A 22,722-nucleotide genomic window follows, 5' to 3' on the forward strand; every position below is an offset into this window, starting at 1 on the left:
TATCCGTAGACCTGACTAACAGTGGTTCTGACAGATGATATTTTATTCATGCCAAGCTATCCTTTGGTGAGTCTCATAATGGAGGGCTCATGCTTCCAGACTATTATTCCACATATTGATCACTCATTCTGTCGGCATATCCATGGAGAAAGTAGGCTTTATGATGCTTTTACCCAGATTGTGAGAGTTGAACTGCTGAATTGACCCTTAGTCTGACTTGACAGACTTAGATATTCGATACTGACAATTCTGAGCATATGTTGTCGACTGAGCGGGTTGCCTTGATATGGGGCCCTTACCAAAAATTGAGTAGACCCCCCTTAGGTGAATATCCATGGTGATCCATACTGACTCAGACTATCTGGGGCATCTGCACCACGCGGTTCTTACAACAAGTATCAGTCTTGCTCCTTCGTTACTGCTTTCTTGCCTGAATCCTTGGGTGAAGGAGCGGGGTCATGTTGTTTCTCTGTGCGACCATAGTTTCTGTCGGGTGCTATATTCTGACAGGCATACTCTTATCCACATCTTCTGACATGGTAACCCATTGAATGGTAGGTTCAACACCTCTCAAGTTCCGACCGTAGGAAAATGATCATCCGAACCCTTGAAGGAAATCGGCAAATAAATCAGTAGCCACCAGAACGGTCTTTACAACTCAGTTCTGGGACATTACTGAAATAACTCAACCACGGCTCAGGACGGCCGAAAAGCAGCTCAGAGCATGAGACCGGGTCGATAAGAAGAAGGTCACTACTAGGGAAAACCTTATACACAGAAGTTTATCAGTAGCGCGGTCTAAAAACAGGCGCTACTGCTAATTAGTAGTAGCGTGGGTATAAAAACCGCGCTACTACTAGGTTGATAGTAGTAGCGAGGGATATAAACCCGCGCTACTACTAAATGATTTTCATCATACCCCTGGAACAGGCCATAGTAGTAGCGAGGGGTATAAAACCCGCGCTATTGCTAAGTTGATAGCTATAGCGCTGGTAAGACCCCCACGCTACTACTAACCGTGTCCGGTGCTACGCCATCCACCCCGGCCCGATCCACTCCACCCCATCACTCTCTCCCTCTCATCCCCAAAAAAACTCTCATGAACTCTGCACGATCTCCTTGGTCCACCCCACCCGGCTCCTCTCCCCACGATCTCCTCGCCGCCGCCCCCACCCACGCCGGCCGGTTCCGGCGAGCACCAGCCGCGCGCAACACCCCCACCTCCTCCTCCTCCCCCTCCCTTCCCCTTCCTCCTCCGCTCGCCCCTTCTCTGTCCTCCTTCCTCCCGGCAGCCGGCGATGGGCGCGGACGAGGAGCACTAGTCCCCCGCGCGGAAGCGCGAGCACAAGGAGGGGGAGGAGCCCGCGGCCGCCAATGAGAAGCGCCCGCGCACGGCGGACGAGTCAGAGGGCGCCTCGCTGCTGGGGCTCGCCAACTACGCAGATGAGGAGGAGGAGCGCGGGGCCCCGAGGGGGCACGCGAACGGCCGGGCCCGGGAGGACGACGAGGAGGAGGAAGACGATGAGGATGAGGAGGAGCACGAGAGGAGGGCTCCGGAGAGGCGGCCCAGGCAGGTCGAGCTGCGCCGGGACTGCCCCAACCCCGACAGGTATACTGTCTTTAGTTGCAATGGAGGGGGCTAAGATTGTTGGCGATGCAGTGGTCTCTTACTAGTCACTAATTAGTCATACAAGCCATAAATGATGCATCTGGACCCTACCGCGAACGGCGCGACCGGGCGGGGCGCGGGCGCCACCACTAGACATGGCCCCGTACCGTCTTGTGGCAGGTCCTCGGGCTGTCCAGGCAAGGGCAAGGTGAATGTTATTCATTCGAATTCGTGTACTGCAAACTTTTTCCTTTGTGTCCACTGTAAAAGTTGAAGGATGAGTGCGTCTCAACTCAAGTGTATACATTGATTCAGTGTTGTACTGTTAGATTAGCTCGTCACCTTCAGTAACTGCTACAAGCAGAGCTATATGTATCCCTGTTCTGAACTTGGATGAATTCAAGTCAACCGTTCATCTTGTGTTCTGAACTTAAGATTTTATCAGTGTGAGGTTTCCTTGAAAAAATGTGTGGTGGTTTTCTCCCCACGCCGATGTAGCGGCCCGCGCATTGGAGACACGAGCATCGCCATGGTTTGCTGCAGAATCTGAAACCAACCAATTAGAACCTGAAACCTCATGGTCAACTCAGTCTGAATAATATTGCCTTGTACTACTATTTGTAATTTTGGTCATGTTTATCTATTTTGATTTCTAGTTCTACATAGCTGTGCAAGTGAGCTATAGTTGTTTATTCTGTGATATGGGATACTTTTCTGGTTAGTTATAAGCAATGAACATTTAGCCCGGCTTGCTTGATCCTGGCTCCACCAATAATATATGTAGCTATCTTGCTTAACTTTTCATCATGTATGATAAAAATGTGAGGCTCTAGTTAGGTCTCTTCTCTGAACTTTATTGCCTCATGGGATGTAGTGGTCTCTCTGATTCCATAAGCTGTAATTAATCATATCCAAAACACAAATTATCTGTCCCGGTTTATTTTCTTGGATTTAAACAATGGATTGATCTCTTAGCCACCAATATATCCTGTAAGCTGTAATCAATAGTATCCAAATGGAATGGGACCTTTCTTTTATTTGAAACTTCCAAATCAAGTGTTTTCCTTGAAATATATTCACGGTGGTGTAAGTGATTTAGCTTTTGAACAGAAACTTTTACAAGGTTCTAGTTGCTTTGACAGTACAATATGTTCTACTGTACATTATATTTCCATATCTATATAATTTAGTTTGAGAAAGTAACTTAAGGAGGTGTATCCCTTTTTATAATTCCTCTACACTACTCAATCGCTATCTGCCTCTAATTGTTATAGTGACATCACTTATGGGTGCGGCGCTAAATTCTTGAGAACCTGCTCTAATCATCATACTTTCCATCCCTCCGTTCAGATGTATTACTGTTTCTGAACTATCAGGCACAAAGGATGCCTAGCCTTGTTCATCTGGTGATCACTGTATTGGAACCTGAAGGATATTTAGCCTTGTCATCATGATGGCCGTTGTCTTCCTTTTTCCTGAATATTATGACCAGCTGATTAAAGCCTGAAACTGAAGCTTGATCTTACTTAAAATTGACCACAGCCTAATTTTTATGCTGCAGTTAGGCCTTGGATAGAAAATAAACGTGTTATGCAGGTGATATTTCACTATATTATTTTAGTTTTGGAAATGCACATTCACGGATTATAGTAGCGTTTCTGTTTACTGAATTTCGTTCTGCTGTTTTTTTTCATATCGCTCATTCTGTTGGCATGTTTACTCAAATGTGCCTAATGTGGTGAGATCCGGCCGGGCGGCGCCTCGGTCTGTCCTGTCGCGGTAGATCTCGCTGGTGTAGGGTAGATGTTGACCCACCATGGCAATTCATAGATGTAGAGACGCACGGGGAGCACATGAGCATGGTTTCAGATCAGGCTCCTGTGACGAACCCCATCCGGTCCAGAAGCTTCCAGGTCTAGCGTATCGGCGTGAACGCCATCTCTTTCAGAATGTATGGACTTTCTCGTCGCTTGCCCCGTTGTACATCATTGTTCCCTTTTTAAGGATACATTCACCTAGTTCCTGTTTTTTATGGCTTTTGTTCTGTTTGTTTACAGATCAAGTCTGTCATTGCCTTTACCATGTTTCTTAAAGCCTTTGGTGGTCTCCTTTTCATCATCAGCAGCTCGTTCGGAGCAGTCGTACTGGTGCGTACTCTTCTTGTGCATGCACTATATCTAGAATTATGTTATGTTAAAGGGGCATCTAGATGCATACTGTTGTGGCTGCCATTAAATACATGTCTTCTCAAACTATTTAAAAGGAAGTGTTGTTGTCGTGCCATTTAGGTAGTTTCAAAAGATATGATGTGCTTGGCTGTTAATGTTTTAGTGTGCGCTTCTCACCTGCTGTAAAAGGCCAATTCGGGCATTGTAGCTGCTTCAGTATTTGTTCATATATTTTGCTTTTGCAATATCCTGTTCTAACATCTGAAAATGGAATACTTTAACAATATAATCTTCCTGACTTTCTGCAACTGATTTTTGCTGTAGTCCAAAATTATATGTTTGTGTTTATTGCCTTTTTTAGTGTGTTGATATTTGAAAGGGGAACAGGGCAACGTGTTGCACTCTTGCTTTTGTTAGAGCACTATATTTTATTGTTAACCATGCTATGGTCCAAACTCCTTTTTATTCTGCTGATATGATATTGCTCATCTTTTGTTTTCTGCTCGATGCCTCCAGTATTTAGAGTAGAAATATTCTTAATTTAGTGTTTCTTGAACATGGCCAGGGCAATGGATAAAATCTACTCTGGATAGTTGACAGAGGGAGTACATGCTAAGTTGACTTTTTTCCTGCGGATTTGCTTATCGTGAAGATGCTTGCAAGGATGCAGAGGGAGGGGATCATTTGGAGAGATAGGATGCCACTATTTGGTGTTTTTATGCATTTTGGTTTGCTTGTAACTGTGTTTGCACTAGCTGGGAGTAAGTGACTTGGCAAGAAGTGTAGGTGTTTTAGTTGAAGGCATGAAAAGCCATGAAAATATGTATGCTCTTAACAGATGTGCTCTAATGCTGCTGGTTTATTATAAATCTTGGATCAGTACTGATGTGTAATGCTGCTTGTTTATTGCAAATATGTGTTTGTTTTAGTTGGAATTGTATGCATAGAATGGAATTGGTGGATTTTATTTTTTTAATTCCTAATTAGTTAGTAGTAGCGTGGGAAAACACCAGACGCGCTACTACTACTTCATTAGTAGTAGCGTGGGTGGGTTTGCATCCAGGCTACTACTAACTTTTTAGTAGTAGCGTGGGAAAAAACCTGAGGCGCTACTACTATTTCACTACTAGTAGCGCGGGTTGCACCCGCGCTACTACTAATATGTTAGTAGTAGCGTGGGTTTCACCCGCGCTACTACTAACTATTAGCTGTAGCGCGATACTAGTAGCGTGGGTACCCGCGCTGCTAGTAGCCATTTTACCCGCGCTGCTAGTAGCCTTTTTCCTAGTAGTGGGTGGCAGCTCCCTAAAATAGCCAAAAAGCAGCTGTGGGGTTAGTGTCACAAAAATAAACTCAACAGTTGTACAGGATCACAAAACAGCTCAGATCACAGGCGTGGTGCCTTCACTGGAGGAAAGGAGACAAGGTCTCATCAGGATCATCTTCCAGGTTCACAGTTACTTGTACTGAGCTCATTGTTGTCGTTAATCTTCATAATCCTTTGTTACATTGCGGTGTATAGCCGGCTTCCTTCTTTTAACAATCCTCATGTGCCTGTCAAATCTGCTTTTGAGTGACTTGCAAGACCTTGGGGGTATGTTGACTGCAGATATATAAGAATCTATTTCCCGAGGGAAACATGTGTTTTGACTGATTCTTGCTTCTAACTAAACTGTTGTGGATCTGATTCTTGGGATTCACTGCCATATGCTGTCAACTCACTGTGTACTATCTTATACCAATGCCGTACTGAGGTTGAATTACTTATGCTGGAATATCCTACTTTCTGAGTATATGCAAATCCTTCCTTTCTTCCAGGCATATCATGTTTCAGAATCATCCTCAACAAAGAATCAAACCTTGTATCTGAACCATACCTTTTACTGATAATATATTGTCAATCTTGCACACAGCTTATCCTCTTGCTGACTTGATCATTTCTGCTATGAAGAGTGCACACTATGGGAGACTTGGTTATCAGTACCACGATCCAATACCCCCAAATCTCAATGTAGTCGGCTGAGAATTCCATACTATTGTGATAGCGCATGCTCATGCAAACTTGATACTTACAGTCCATCCAGGATTTCTTGTGCATTCCAAATATCACTGTAGTCTGCTGATAATTCCATTATGTTTAGCTGAGCTTCCAAACATTTGAACTCCTTGCTAATTCTTCGGGTCCGGTGTCGGTTGACGAGCAACTTTAATAAGGGGAAAATTTGTAACACCGAAGGCCCACAGAAGGAAGCAAAAGAAATGACAAAAACAAAAGCACACAAGCATACTAATAATGTAAGTAAAGCAATCTTCACATATTACTGCTATTCACACAATAATATGCATGCACACCTAAGCACATAAATCTCACGGAAACTCCGAGATTACGGTCTACTATGTTGTGACGGTGTGCATGAAAGTGAAATCCATGTGTGGAAAGGGTAGGTGTAACGAAGGCTACACCAAGTGCTGGCTGAACTCCGGGTACCTCTGGATGGATATGGAGGCTAGGACGGACTTAGTGATCATGTAGTGAGACACAAATGTCACGACCACATTAACATCAAGAGTACGAAACGAAACCGTACACGTCCAAAAAATGGAATGACAGGGCAAGGTAGGGGAGGAAATGCAAGGCTTGATGGCATTGCCCTTTTGTGATAACAAAGATCAGTAAGGGTTGCTAAAGGGACGAGACTGAAGGCACGATTCGGGATAGATACAAGTCTATCACCAAAATAATATGGGTGGGTGGCGGAAAGATATCGATGCGCTATCTGAGCATAACTCCTGCAAAATGGTGTCTGGAACACTTGGTACCAGGACATCACTCTGCTGGGACAAAGATGACGACGAACACCGAAAAGTAGGCATGCTAAGAAGGAGGGTGCAGGTAGTGGATGGAAACCGATGCCACCTACGCTCACAAGATAAACCGTTAGCGACAAGATAATGAGTCTATATGCATGCTATGCAACAAATAAATGCAGCAATCAAGTGCAACAAATCAACTGGGGTCTATTCTACTAATTTCTAACGTTCGAGTAGGCTAGGGCGTCCTACATCCAGACCTACTCTGATACCAAGCCTGTGGCACCCCGGCTTAGAGAAACTGGAACAGCCCGTATTCCATCCCAGAGATCAAGAAGTCTTCTGGAATACGACACTTCTTAGCATAGAACAAATCAGCTCTTTATTACAATCTATATTGGGTACAAGGGGTTACATCGGCACGGCAACACTACACTTGCCACTGTTGCTCTATGTAAGCAGCTGAACAACTCGAAGCAGTGGAATAACTCTAGCAGCGGAACAACGAAGACAGTGGTGAACTCCACTCCGCAGGGACTCTGGCTGGAACGCGTATCCTAGCTCGCAAACGAGGGATCCACGGCAAACAAGCAATCAAATCCGGCATGACCTGCAAACTGGCATGGCACGCCAGGTTAGTACATTCAATGTACTTGCAAGCTCACAATAACCAGAAGCATTCAAGACAAACAACATCATGCCAATTACAGGTTAACAAGGATTAACATGATATCATCAGAACACATGGCATGAACAACATGATACCACTAGCACAATATGAGCATGGCATGAACATATAAACATGATGACACTAACATGCAACATGATGACACTATCATGCACCATGATGACATTATCATGCACCAACTTACTCTCCCCGGGTTACCTCGTAACCATCACATGCATCACTAACCATCCTCGGACATCACACGATCATCTCAGGATCAAATCAAGCTTGGTATAAACAATATCATAGTAATCAATACATGACCACAAGGAGCTTTACCTTTACCCGTGATTCTCGCATAACACCACAAATATCCAACAACTCGGTATCCTCGATACCACGGTGATCCTCTCATGATCACATAAAGATCAACCAACTTCTTTCATCATCGAACCCATGTTGTTATTAAGCACATCATTATTATTACTATTGACCCATGGCGTGACCTACTTACGAACTGGGCCCTTATCTGCTGGGACGGCTATCGATAGGTTTAACACACACTCTGCAGAGGTTAGCACACTGTACCCACACCACGGAACCCATGGCCTCTCGCTCCCATTTGGGTGGACCAATGGCATTCCTACAAAACCGATCTACTGCCATGACACTCTCCCAGCCACTCCGGCCAACTCCCTCTCAGGGCTAAGTCATGGGTGGCCCTATGCCTACCAAAGGCATCTTCGGCCACCATCGTGGCAAAGCAAAATGGTCCCAAACGGGGACAATCCGGATATAACAACAACAGGCACACAAGGCTTATGTCGTCCTACCTAATCAGGGTAGCGCCCGCACATAACCTTCCCTCGTTGGAGACACCGGCAAGAAGCATGATGATGTCTACTACACAACCTTCTTCTTGTAGATGTTGTTGGGCCTCCAAGTGCAGAGTTTTGTAAGACAGTAGCAAATTTCCCTGAAGTGGATGACCTAAGGTTTATCAATCCGTGGGAGGCATAGGATGAAGATGGTCTCTTTCAAACAACCCTGCAACCAAATAACAAAGAGTCTCTTTTGTCCCTAACACACCCAATACAATGGAAAATTGTATAGGTGCACTAGTTCGGCGAAGAGATGGTGATACAAGTGCAATATGGATGGTACATATGAGTATTTGTAATGTGAAAATATAAAAACAGCAAGGTAACAAGTGGTAGAAGTGAGCGTAAATGGTATTGCAATGCTAGGAAACAAGGCCTAAGGTTCATACTTTCACTAGTGCAAGTTTTCTCAACAATAATAACATAATTGGATCATATAACTATCCCTCAACATGCAATAAAGAGTCACTCCAAAGTCATTAATAGCGGAGAACAAACGAAGAGATTATGGTAGGGTATGAAACCACCTCAAAGTTATCCTTTCTGATTGATCTATTCAGGAGTCCGTAGTAAAATAACACGAAGCTATTCTTTCCATTCGATCTATCATAGAGTTCGTACTAGAATAACACCTTAAGACACAAATCAACCAAAACCCTAATGTCACCTAGATACTCCAATGTCACCTCAAGAATCCGTGGGTATGATTATACGATATGCATCACACAATCTCAGATTCATCTATTCAACCAACACAAAGTACTTCAAAGAGTGCCCCAAAGTTTCTACCGGAGAGTCAAGACGAAAACGTGTGCCAACCCCTATGCATAAATTCATCGAACCCGCAAGTTGATCACCAAAACATACATCAAGTAGATCACGTGAATATCCCATTGTCACCACAGATAAGCACGACAAGACATACATCAAGTGTTCTCAAATCCTTAATGACTCAATCCGACAAGAAAACTTCAAGGGGAAAACTCAATTCATCACAAGAGAGTAGAGGGGGAGAAACATCATAGGATCCAACTATAATATCAAAGCTCATGATACATCAAGATCGTATCACCTCAAGAACACGAGAGAGAGAGAGAGAGATCAAACACATAGCTACTGGTACATACCCTCAGCCCCGAGAGTGAACTACTCCCTCCTCGTCATGGAGAGCGCCGGGATGATGAAGATGGCCACTGGTGAGGGATCCCTCTCCGGTAGGGTGCCGGAACGGGCTCCCGAGAGGTTTTTGGTGGCTACAGAGGCTTTCGGCAGCGGAACTCCCGATCTAGGTTATGTTCTGTAGGTTTCTGTATTTATAGGAATTTTTGGCGTCGGTCTCACGTCAGGGGGGGGGGGTTCTCCGAGGTGTCCATGAGGCAGGGGGCACGCCCATGGGGTGGGCTTGCCCCCACCCTCGTGGGCAGCCCGTGACTCTTCTGGCCCAACTCTTTCACTCCAGGGGCTTCTTTTGTCCACAAAAAATCATCAAAAATTGGAACGTCAATTGGACTCCGTTTGGTATTCCTTTTCTGTAAAACTCAAAAACAAGGGAAAAAACAGAAACTAGCACTGGGCTCTAGGTTAATAGGTTAGTCCCAAAAATCATATAAAAAGCATATAAATTCATATAAAACATCCTAGATGGATAATATAATTGCATGGAACAATAAAAAATTATAGATACGTTGGAGACGTATCACATGGCAATAGACCTAGTTAGGTCCTTCCCATAAAGGCAAATGTGGTTGCACTGGTCAGCTCGATTCAATGGCACCATGACTCAGCCAGCAGTTGTTCAAGTTCATTATTATCCGGTTAAACTAGAATGCAATAGTTGAGTCATATGAAAATAACATGATGCAATAATAATGCATGATACTAACATAAACATGGATGCAACATAAGCCTTAAGCATAATAACAGTGAATCATTTATCCAGATGAGCATGGCATACTGACGAGCATCTCGAGCATAACAATACTCATGACATAACTACTAGCATCAACAACAACTATCATGCAAGAACATAACGACAACACTACATGCAAGCATTTAACCAACTGGATGCAAAGGAACATGCATAGCAACAGCACTCGAAACAGACGATAGTCGTGCATCGAAGACCATCACCAACATCAACACGTACTACTACCAAGCATGAAAGTAATATTAGCAAGACAAATGATAACCAGATGCATTGAAACATAACACGAAGGTGAACATGAAACCATAAGTAGTACCGAAACAACGATAGCGGTAGCAGTAAACAAACAAACAATTATTAAGTGTTCAAGTTGAAAACCATGGCTACTGCATGGCGATCGTGCAAATGGTGGTTTTCGCTTGCCTATGGGTGAAGAAAGCACCGGGGAGAAGCACGGTGAAGCCGCGGAAAGAATCGCCGGAAAGGGTTCTCTCTCGGAGGGGGCTGATTAGGGGCAAGGGAAAATGGTCATTTCCAGTATGTAAAACCATAGTGAAAATGATGTGAACAGAACGGGCTCGACGAGACGAAGATATGGGCTTTGGATTCACCTCATTCGGAGTCTCGAGCAAAAGGTTATAGCCCGACGAAGTCCATTGACCAATCTGTAAAAATAACTCTACAAACAGGCCCCTGAGCTGAAAAAAGAAAAAGCGTATTTAGAAGATTATGCCGTCAGAACAACGGAGGCATACTTTAGGCTGAAACAGAACGAAACTACGCTTCCCAGCTAGGAAGACATGTTCCAAGGAATACACCTCCACAAATACAGCGTGGCAAGGCGGGGCTGGGCGGCTTAGAGGCTCACAGGTGGGGTCGCTGGGGAGGAGGGGCCCGCCTGGCCTGGCTCCTTCTTTTTGCTCCCGTTCTCCCGACAGAACAGGGGAGAAGTGATTCAGAGGCATGGTCGGTGCTGGCCTCGCTGCCTCCGGCCACCTTCGGCCGGGGCGAGGGCACTAGCGGCCTCAGGGTGGGGCACCGCACCCGTCCAGGGGCTCAACGCTCGGCAGGGAAGGCCGAAGTGGCTGCGGCACAAGTTCCCACAGCGGGACAGAGGAGCGCGGACAGCGGGGGCTCCGGCGGCTCCGGCCACCACTGGTGGAGCTCGAACCACCAGCGGGCTCAGAAGAACGCCACGTACCCACCATGGTGAAGGAGGGACGAAGAGGAGAGCGAGAGCGATGGTGGCTTGCGGAGGAGAGAGCTCGGGCGACGGTGGCTGATCCTTGGGATCGCTACCACATGGGCTCCGGCGGCTAGCTGATAGGAGGGGGAGTATCGCCGGAGTGAGGGTGTTCTTCTGGAGGTGGAGAAGAGGAGGGAGGGGCTCGGCAGTGGGGAAATTTAGGAGGATTCCAACAGTGGGCATGGCGGTCGTGGGGGTCGAGGAGAGCTCTTGGAGCTTGAATGAGTGGCTAGGTGTGGTCTTGGGAGAGGAGTGAAGAGTTTGGTGAGGCTAGGGCACCTCGAGGTGGGTTTATATAGGCAGGGCAAGGCGGTTGGGGCCGAGTGCCGCCATAGCGACGGGTCGCCAGCGCTCCGGCACGGACAGGGTCACGGTAGTGCGCGGGAAGGCGACGAGGGAGGACGCGGACAAAGCGTAGAGGTCACGGAGATGAGGCAGAGCTCGGGGACAAGAGGGGGAAGCCGCCGCGGCCCGAACAGAGCTGGTCGGCTACAGTTCGCCTGTGGGTGCACGACAACGAGTGCCAGCGAGGAGGCTTCTTGAGGGGGAGAAAGGTCCAGGGGGCTGGCAACGACGCGGGAAACACACTGGACAGGTTCACGCGCGTGATGACGACGAGCACGAGCAGGGCCGAGGCAAAATGATGCTCTGGACGCGGTCATAGCATGCCAAAATGGTGGTCACCACTAGTACTGGCATGATGAGGACAAGAGCGGATACCGTGAGACGTCTGGTGATAAGTCCCTGCATCACTGAGCCTTAGAGAAGCGATAGATCACGAAGAGAGGCACTAGATCGATGAGATTCTTCCTCTGAAGTTTGTTGCATCAAAATTGGCAGAGCACTGCTGATCAACAGGAAAGTGATTGGAGCCAAAAATGTTGTTTGGGGTGTTTAGGATAAGAGGGACTACAATCCTGGGAGTTTTGGAGGCCAAAGGATCAATTCTTAATATAGTTGCTTTGCAACTGACCAAAATGGTCTAGAATCAAGATCATGATGTTGCTCTCACATGGAGTATCAACTTAAGCTCAAGTTGGGCAAGGCAGAGTTATTTGATCATATGAAGATACTGAAAAAGGTTTCATACCATTTGGATAAACTAAAAAGGTACTTCCTTCACAAACATCCCCACCGACCAGAAACTTGCGAAAACTCCACAGGGTAAATGGCTAGATGGATTGAGCCACAATTTGGTGGAGGGAGTTTATATGTATAAGAGAAGTCCTAGAAACATCTGCAACCATAATGGAGCAAGATAAAATATAATTGCTTCACAAACTAAACTTTTGGTCAGAAACAAAGATTTGAAGCTGTGCTCACATGGAGGCTTGACATGAGCTCTACTTTGGTGGAGGGCTATGATTTGATGATATGAAGGGCCATGCAAAATTTCAACTCGTTTGGATATGCCTAACTTGTACCTCCTTCACAGAGCTTCTTTCTGGCCAAAAACTTTGGAAAATCATAATTAAATAATTACTAGGAAAATGAGGTTGCATTTTGTCATGTGGCAATTATATGGACACGAAAAGGTGTCCAAGGAGTTTGAGGTCAATTGGGCAAAGGAAAATAGCACTTGCTTCACAATGTGCCATTTAGGGCAGAATAGGGAATGAATTATTTGAGCATGATGATAAACATGGCAAATGAAATATTTTGCCATATTTGATGAATATATGACCTAACAATTTATGAGAATTATTTGGTAATTTGAGGAGTGATGGAAATATAGGTTGCTTCACAACCTAGGGCAGAAAGGATAATTCCTTTAATAGAAAAGGAATATTCCCAATAAAAAGAATATTGGGATTTGGGCTAGGTTGAAAATGACAGGGTCTAGGGTTGGATAGGGGATGACAAGCCACTCTAGAAGGGAAGAAGAAATCACCTTCTTCAGATTCTAGACCACAAAGCCACGAAAAAAGAAAACTCAGGCAAAAACCTCAGAAAATCAAAAGAAAAAGAAGGGGCCAAAAACCAGGCTGTTACATAGGGTTGGCGCGCCCCCCAAGGGAGGAGACCGAATTGGACAAGGGGAGGGGGTGGCGCCCCCTTTCCTTCTCCTTCTCCCTCTCCTCCCCCCTTTCCCTTGTCGATAAAAGGAGGGGGGCGAATTGGAATAGGAGCCCAAGTGGGACTCCTCCTACTTGGGGTGCACCTAGGCCGGCCTCCTCCCCTCTCCCTCCTTTATATACGGGGGCGGGGTGCACCTCTAACACACATCAATTGTTCCAAGATGTGTGCGCCCCGCCCCCCTCCACAGTTTACTCCTCCGGTCATATTCACATAGTGGTTAGGGGAAGCCCTATGCGAATCACTTCACCATCACCGTCACCACGCTGTCGTGCTGACGGAAATCTCCCTCGACACTTTGCTGGATCAAGAGTTCGAGGGACGTCATTGAGATGAACGTGTGGAGAACTCGGAGGTGCCGTACGTTCAGTGCTTGATCGGTTGGATCGCGAAGACGTTCGACTACATCAACCGTGTTAAGTAAACGCTTCCTCTTTTGGTCTAAGAAGGTACATGGACACACTCTCCCCCTCTCGTTGCTATGCTTCTCCTAGATAGATCTTGCTTGATCGTAGGCAATTTTTGAAATTGCATGCTACATTCCCCAACAGTGGCATCCGAGCCAGGTCTATGCATAGATGATATGCACGAGTAGAACACAAAGAGTTGTGGGCGATGATAGTCATACTGCTTACCACCAACGTCTTATTTTTATTCGGCGGTATTGTCGGATGAAGCATCTCAGAACAACCTTACATGACCACGTTCATGAGACCGGTTCCACCGACAGACATGCAACTTGTTTTGCATAAAGGTGGCTACAGGGTGTCTATTTCTCCAACTTTAGTTGAATCGAATTTGACTATGGTCGGTCCTTGTTGAAGGTTAAAACAACAAACTTGACGAAACATCGTTGTGGTTTTGATGCGTAGGTAAGAATTGTTCTTACTAGAAGCCCGTGGTAGCCACCTAAAACTTGCAACAACAAAGTAGAGGACGTCTAACTTGTTTTTGCAGGGCATGTTGTGATGTGATATGGTCAAGACATGATGTGATATATGTTATTGTATGAGATGATCATGTTTTGTAGAAGCTATCGGCAACTGGCAGGAGCCTTATGGTTGTCGCTTTATTGTATGAAATGCAATTGCCATCTAATTGCTTTACTTTATCACGATGCATTAGCGATAGTTGTAGAAGTAATAGTTGGCGAAATGAGAACGATGCTACGATGGAGATCAAGGTGTCAAGCTGGCGACAATGGAAATCATGACCTTGCTTTGGAGATGGAGATCAAAGGCACAAGATGATGATGGCCATATCATGTCACATTTTTTGATTGCATGTGATGTTTATCTTTTATGCATCTTATTTTGCTTAGTACGCCGGTAGCATTATAAAATGATCCCTCACTAAAATTTCAAGGTATAAGTGTTCTCCCTGAGTATGCACCATTGCAACAGTTCATCGTGTCGAGACACCATGTGATGATCGGGTGTGATAAGCTCTACTTTCACATACAACGGGTGCAAGATAGTTTTGCACGTGCGGAATACTCGGGTTAAGCCTGATGAGCCTAGCATGTATAGACATGGCCTCGAAACACTGGAGACCGAAAGGTCGAACATGAATCATATAGTAGATATGATCATCATTGAAAACTACTCCATCTCACGTGATGATCGGACATGGTTTAGTTGATATGGATCATGTGATCATATAGATGACTCGAGGGATGTCTATCTAAGTGGGAGTTCTTAAGTAATATGATTAATTGAACTTAATTTATCATGAACTTAGTCCTAATAGCTTTTGCATATCTATGTTGCAGATCAATGGCCCGTACTACCATTCCCTTGAATTTTAATGCGTCCCTAGAGAAAGCTAAGTTGAAAGATGATGGTAGCAACTACACGGACTGGGTCTGTAACTTGAGGAATATCCTCATTGCTGCACAGAAGAATTATGTCCTCGAGGCAAGGAGTACCTCACGAGGTCATCGTAACGCAAGCCATGACGACCAAGACCAAGCGGGCGCCAGGCGGGCGCCAGCCCGCACAGTGTCCTCGTTTCCTCTTTGGTGCCAAGGGGCAAGCGCAGGCGCGGAGTACCGAGACATCAAGCAAAGGTTTCCATATTGGTGCAACAAGACCAAGACCAGCGAGACGGCAGCACGGAGGTCACCATCATGCCCAAGACGGCGTCACTACTAGCGCCTTTGGCAGGCGAAGACCACCTTTGGTCAGGATAGCTTGTACTAGCTGTCCCCTTTCAAAATGGCTGTTGTTGGATCCCTTCCCGCTCAATATTTGGGAAGAGGACCAGGGCCTCTATAAATAGGGCTAGCCACCACAGTAGGAGGGGCATCTGGACGGAGACAGATCGATTCCTCCCCAAGCACACGACCATGCACAAGAACACCTCTCCTCATGAGGTTGTTCTTCCCTTGTACTATTCATCATCAGCCCAAGAGGCAATGCACCACACCACACATAGGAGTAGGGTATTACACAACAACGGTGGCCCGAACCTGTATAAATCTTGTGTCTCTTGTGTTGTTCATCGAGCTAGGTTAGAGATAGCGGCGAGGATGAGGGCGTGTTTTGGTAGGGAGAGATCTTCGTGCGCACCCCAGTGTTCAAACCTTCAGGGTTTTGCCGGAACCCGGTATCCGACATTTGGCGCGCCAGGTAGGGGTGCACCGAAATCTTCTTTCCGCTGATTTGCGTCCCATCGCTTCGTCGCATCCATGGCGGACGTTCGCCGAGCCCGCACTGAGTGCCGGGCTGCTCTCATCGCTCGCGTCGCCCAGACGGCCCCCATCGGCGGACCTCCTCGTCGTTCTCCGTCGCCTGCCGCCAACGCCGCCACTGGCCCAGCGGGGAACGAGCAGCAAGCGTCTTCGCTGCACCCTTCGGTGCGGCGAGAAGGCCGCACCACCACTCCGTCGCTGAACCCAGCTGGTTCGTCGTCCCACGCTCGTCGCGCCCGCACGGAGGTGCAGGCCGCGCTGCTTCTGGCACGTGAGCTCCTACACTACCGCCTCGTCAACGACCTCTATGAAGAATGGCTCGCTCACATCACCGAGCTCGTCAGCGCCGCAGGGGGCTCTCCCGCTCCGTCCCTCTCGCTACCTCGCCCTTCGCCAGGTGTGGGCAATGCGGCTCAGGGAGCGCCTCCACCACCTCCGCCCCAAGAAGGCGCCCTGGCTCCAAGGCACGTGACCCTTGGACATGACCCACCGCATCCAGCGCCCGCGCGACAAGAAATAAGCTGCCAAGAAATCCCTCGGCCTCAGGAAGGCGCCCACGTGCTCCCAGCACTAGCACGGCAAGACCGTGTCCAGCCTCTGGTGGCGGTGCGTGGGTACCACCAAGAGCAAGCTCCGTGTCGGATTTCGGGTTCCGGCAGACCCTTGAGGTTCGAGCACTGGGGTGCGCGCGGAGATTTAACCATCTACCGGCTTGCTCCTCGCCGAATCGCAAAGATCTAATCTACCAAACGGAACAACACAAGGGACACAAGATTTATACTGGTTCAGGCCACCATTGTGGTGTAATACCCTACTCCAGTGTGTGGTGTGGTGGATTGCCTCTTGGGATGATGATGAACAATACAAGGAGGAACAGGCTCGTGAGGGTCTGTTCTTGGCTGGTGTTACTTGATTCTGGCTATTGGACTCTCGATGCTAGATGCTCGATCCAGCCTCTTGATACTTCACCCCTACCCTAGGGTTGGCTAGTCCTATTTATAGGCAAAGGCCATGGGCCTCTTCCCAAATATTGAGCGGGAAGGGCGCCAACAATTGGCCATTTTGAAGGGGAACAATGGGTACACTTATCCTGACTAAAGTTAGTCTTCGGCTGTCAAAGGCTCTGGTGGTGACGCCTGCTTGGGCTCCACAATGACTTCCATCCAGCCGTTGGGCTGGTCTTGGTCTTGTTGCACCGAAACGGATGCCTTTGCTTGATGCTCTCGTCTGTGCTTGCCCCCTTTGCACCAAAGAGGAAGGGAGGACACTGCGCGGGCTGGCGCCCGACTAGCGCCCTTGGTCGTCATGGCTTGCATCATGGGCACCTCGCGAGGTACCCTGCCTTGAACTCTCCGCCTCCTCGTGAGCCAGCCTGACGAGGCCGTGCCTGAGGAAGCTCCTTGTCGTCCGCCCCGCGAGGCTTGGCCCCTCGCGAGGGTCTTGAGCTTGTGTTGATGGAGATGGGCTGTGCTGGGCCTCCTTTGAGCCACGCCGCAGGCCGCAGGCAGGCAAGTCTGGGGACCCCCGTTCCCAGAACGCCGACAGTAGCCCCCGGGCCCACGGTGCGCCCAGACTTGGCCGAGCAGAGAGGCGAAAGGGCAAGTGCGAAGCGTCGCGGGCCCTAACAGCCTGCGGCCTCGGGCGCCTCGTGGCGGTTGATTGGACGTGGGCGCCTCCGCTTCCCCATGACGCCTTGGTAACTGAGGGAGTCCTGGACTAGGGGGTGTCCGGACAGCCGGACTATCATCGTCCGCCGGACTCCAAGACTACGAAGATACAAGATTGAAGACTCCATCCCGTGTCCGGATGGGACTTTCCTTGGCGTGGAAGGCAAGCTTGGCAATACGGATATGTAGATCTCCTACCATTATAACCGACTCTGTGTAACCCTAGCCTCCTCCGGTGTCTATATAAACCGGAGGGCTTTAGTCCGTAGGACACAACATACATTACAACAATCGTACCATAGGCTAGCTTTAGGGTTTATCCTCCTTGATCTCATGGTAGATCCACTCTTGTACTACCCATATCATCAATATTAATCAAGCAGGACGTAGGGTTTTACCTCCATCGAGAGGGCCCGAACCTGGGTAAAACATCGTGTCCCTCGTCTCCTGTTACCATCCGCCTAGACGCATAGTTCGGGACCCCCTACCCGAGATCCGCCGGTTTTGACACCGACATTGGTGCTTTCATTGAGAGTTCCTCTGTGTCGTCACCGATAGGCTCGATGGCATCTTCAATCAACAATGCTGTCCAGGGTGAGACTTTTCTCCCCGGACGGATCTTCGTATTCGGCGGCTTCGCACTGCGGGCTAATTCACTTGGCCATCTGGAGCAGATCAAAAGCTACGCCCCTGGCCATCAGGTCAGGTTCGGAGGCCTAAACTTCACAGCCTACGCCCACGGGGACTTGATCTTCGACGGGCTCGAGCCAAAGCCGAGCGCGCCGCACTGTTGCGATGGGCACGATCTAGCTCTGCCGCCGAACAGTGCCTTGGTGGCCACACACGAATCCGCTTCGGCCCTTAGTCCGGAGCCGATCGCCCAGATCGAGGACCGGTGGATGGACGCCACCTCGGGGGCTTTAACTTCCACAGCGATGGAGCTGAACACTAATCTTGTCCCTCGCAAAACTCGTGATTCCGAGGTGCCGGACTCCGGACCTCCCACGCCCCTACCAATCGAATCGGATTGGGCGCCGGTTATGGAATTCACCGCCACGGACATCTTCCAACACTCGCCCTTTGGCGACATCCTAAATTCGCTAAAGCATCTCTCGCTATCAGGAGAGTCCTGGCCGGACTATGGCCAGGATGGTTGGGATACGGACGACGAAGAAATTCAGAGCCCACCCACCACCCACTTTATAGCCACTGTCGACGATCTAACCGACATGCTAGACTACGACTCCGAAGACATCGACGCTATGGACGACGACGCCGGAGACGAACAGGAACCAGCACCTACAGGGCACTGGAAGACCACCTCGTCATACGACATATACATGGTGGACACCCCAAAAGACGGGGACGGCGAAGAAGCAGCGGAGGCAGATTCTCTAAAGAAGCAGCCCAAGCGCCGGCGTCCGCGGCGCCGCTATAAATCCCGCCACAGCAAGAATGGAGATTCCGGCACAGGAGATAATAATACCCCAGAGAGTGCCGAAGATAATCCCCTCCAGCAAGACTCAGCGCAGGAGGATGCAGAAGCAAGCCCTCACGAGAGGGCGGCAGACGAAGAGGTCGAGGATTATAAATATACACCTCCCTCCGAAGACGAGGCAAGCCTCAACGACGACGAATTCGTCGTGCCCGAGGATCCCGTCGAACAAGAGCGTTTCAAACGCAGGATTATCGCCACGGCAAATAGCCTAAAGAAAAAGCAGCAGCAGCTTCAAGCTGATCAGGATCTGCTGGCCGATCGATGGACCGAGGTCCTCGCGGCCGAAGAGTATAAACTCAAACGCCCCTCCAAAAGTTACCCAAGACGCAAGCTGCTCCCCCGATTAGAGGAGGAAGCATACATACCTCCATCACCAGCGCACGATACGGCTGACCGACCACCCCGTGGTCATGACAGAGAGGCATCCAGGCCCCCAACCAAGACCGTACCCCGGCATCGCTCCAAAAGTACGAAGCCAAGAGGGAACGCGCCGGGCTTGCGAGATATATTGGAGGACAAAGCAAGGCAATCCAGATCCATCTACGAATCACATGGGCGCCCCACGACCCATGACGAATACCGTCGCGCCGGATACAATAACACCGGCCGGGCCGAACACAGCAGACAACGCTCTCTCGAGCTGCGTCGTGATATTGCTCAATACAGAGGCGCCGCACACCCGCTATGCTTCACTGACGAAGTAATGGATCATCAAATCCCTGAAGGGTTTAAACCCGTAAACATTGAATCCTACGATGGCACAACAGACCCCGCGGTTTGGATCGAAGATTATCTTCTCCACATCCATATGGCCCGCGGCGACGATCTCCATGCCATCAAGTATCTCCCACTCAAGCTTAAAGGACCAGCTCGGCATTGGCTCAACAGCTTGCCCGCAGAGTCAATTGGGTGTTGGGAAGACCTGGAAGCCGCATTCCTTGACAACTTCCAGGGCACGTATGTGCGACCACCAAATGCCGATGACCTAAGCCACATCATTCAGCAGCCAGACGAATCAGCCAGACAATTCTGGACACGGTTCTTGACAAAGAAAAACCAAATCGTCGACTGTCCGGATGCAGAGGCCCTTGCAGCCTTCAAACATAACATCCGCGATGAGTGGCTAGCCCGGCACCTGGGACAGGAAAAGCCGAAATCCATGGCAGCCCTCACATCATTAATGACCCGCTTTTGCGCGGGAGAGGATAGCTGGCTAGCTCGCAGCAACAATCTCCGTAAAAATTCTGGCAGTCCGGATACTGAGGACAACAACGGCAGGTCACGTCGAAACAAAAACAAACGCCGCATTAACGGCAACGATAAGGAGGATACGACAGTCAACACCGGATTCCGAGGCTCTAAACCCGGTCAGCGGAAGAAGCCATTCAAAAGAACCACTCCAGGTCCGTCCAACTTGGATTGAATACTCGACCGCTTATGCCAGATACATGGCACCCCCGAAAAGCCAGCCAATCACACCAACAGAGATTGCTGGGTGTTCAAGCAGGCAGGCAAGTTAATTGCCGAAAACAATGACAAGGGGCTAAACAGCGATGACGAGGAGGAGACCCGACCGCCGAACAATAGAGGACAGAAGGGCTTCCCCCCACAAGTGCGGACGGTGAACATGATTTATGCAACCCATATACCCAAGAGGGAGAGGAAGCGCGCACTAAGGGACGTCTATGCGATGGAGCTAGTCGCCCGAAGTTCAATCCATGGTCCTCTTGTCCGATCACTTTCGATCGAAGAGACCATCCGACCAGCATACGCCATGGCGGATTCGCCGCATTGGTTCTAGACCCAATCGTCGATGGATTTCACCTCACGAGAGTCCTGATGGACGGCGGTAGTAGCCTGAACCTGCTTTATCAGGATACAGTGCGCAAGATGGGCATAGACCCCTCAAGGATTAAACCTACAAAGACAACCTTTAAAGGTGTCATACCAGGTGTGGAAGCCAATTGTACGGGCTCAGTCACATTGGAAGTGGTCTTCGGATCCCCGGATAATTTCCGGAGCGAAGAGTTAATCTTCGACATAGTCCCATTTCGCAGCGGCTATCACGCTCTGCTTGGACGAACCACGTTTGCAAAGTTCAACGCGGTGCCGCATTATGCATACCTAAAGCTCAAGATGCCAGGCCCTCATGGAGTCATCACAGTCAACGGAAATACGGAACGCTCCCTCCGAACGGAGGAACATACAGCGGCTCTCGCAGCAGAAATACAGAGCAGCCTTCTAAGGCAATTTTTGGGTCCGGCAGTTAAACGGCCGGATATAGCAAAACAGGCCCAAAGCAATACCAACGAAGACTACCTGGCGCGATCAGAGCACGCGTAGCAATGCGGCCCTAACCCCCGCCCTCGCACGACTGCAAGAACAACCCTCCGCGTACATCATTACGCTTTGGAGATACCATGGGCGCAGGGGAAGGGGCACGATCACAATGGACCCAGAGTGCGGCTCGAGCACACCAGGGGCTCGCAAGTGTGCCTCCCTTTTTTTATTATTATTTTCCTTCTTTGTGTACACAGGACTCCGTTAACCAGAGGCCCTGTCCGGCGGCGAACCTGCCGAACTCATGATGCAACAGCCAGAGAAGAAAGAAGGTTGCGACGAACACTCAGGTGGTCTCAATTACGAGCATTAAATTCGATTACATACACCAAGTCCACAGCTCATCCCTAGAGGGGGACCTATTTAATTAGTCCAAATCCCTTGCTTACCACACTATTTGTATCAGTCCGCACTCATAGCAGACCTTCTTTAAATAAATAATGCAGCACTTTTCGACGGCAATTGCATTACTTTATATATATGTTCATTACATGACATCTTGCACCCGTATATTTTGGTACGGTCTAATACACCAGGGGCTTATGTTCCCCACATTATGGTGTGATAAGTCCGAACACTTTCATAAGTGCGGCACCCCGAACTTATAGCATTAAATGAATCGGCTCCGAATCATGTCTTGGGTCAATAGTTGGGTTTGCCCGGCACCCACGTTTTGGTGCCTTACGTTCCGTTCTGTCGGCTAAGGTGGCACTGGGAGAACCACTGTGATTGCGCCCCGGTTGAGCCGGGCGAGCGCCTCAGGGAGAAAGCTAAAACTGACCGGCATGATAAGGCGAGAGACTGGTTGCTGTTCGAGAGGTCCTTTCGAGTCCTTAAAGACTCACGCCGCTTCGAGCGAAGTTCTGGATAAATGTCCGACGAAGGCGTGGATAGCGCCCCGGATTCAGTCTTCCGAATACCAGGGGCTTCGCCGAAATTTAAAATTATAGAATTCTATGGCTAAGTGAGAGTGTTCAAGCATTATAAGTCCGGTTGCCTTGTTCGTTGTGTTGAGCGCCTCCCTAGAATGACCCAAAAATGGGAACAAGAGTGCTCAAGTTTATCCCGAACACCCCAGCACTCGTGGCTCGGGGGCTGAAGCCAACGACTTGCCATCTCTCAGATTTTATAAACGGCCGCACA

At 48.7% G+C, this 22,722-nt stretch overlaps 1 long non-coding RNA gene across 1 annotated transcript; it reads left to right on the forward strand.

The window, feature by feature from the left end:
- Positions 1-1,061: 1,061 nt before the first annotated feature.
- LOC119290774 lies at positions 1,062-4,670 on the forward strand. The gene is made up of 3 exons (XR_005142054.1): positions 1,062-3,560; positions 3,667-3,756; positions 4,343-4,670. It is a non-coding gene; the product is annotated as an uncharacterized LOC119290774 (long non-coding RNA).
- Positions 4,671-22,722: the final 18,052 nt, after the last annotated feature.

The sequence above is a fragment of the Triticum dicoccoides genome, chromosome 4B (assembly GCF_002162155.2).
Source record: "Triticum dicoccoides isolate Atlit2015 ecotype Zavitan chromosome 4B, WEW_v2.0, whole genome shotgun sequence".
Taxonomy (NCBI): domain Eukaryota; kingdom Viridiplantae; phylum Streptophyta; class Magnoliopsida; order Poales; family Poaceae; genus Triticum; species Triticum dicoccoides.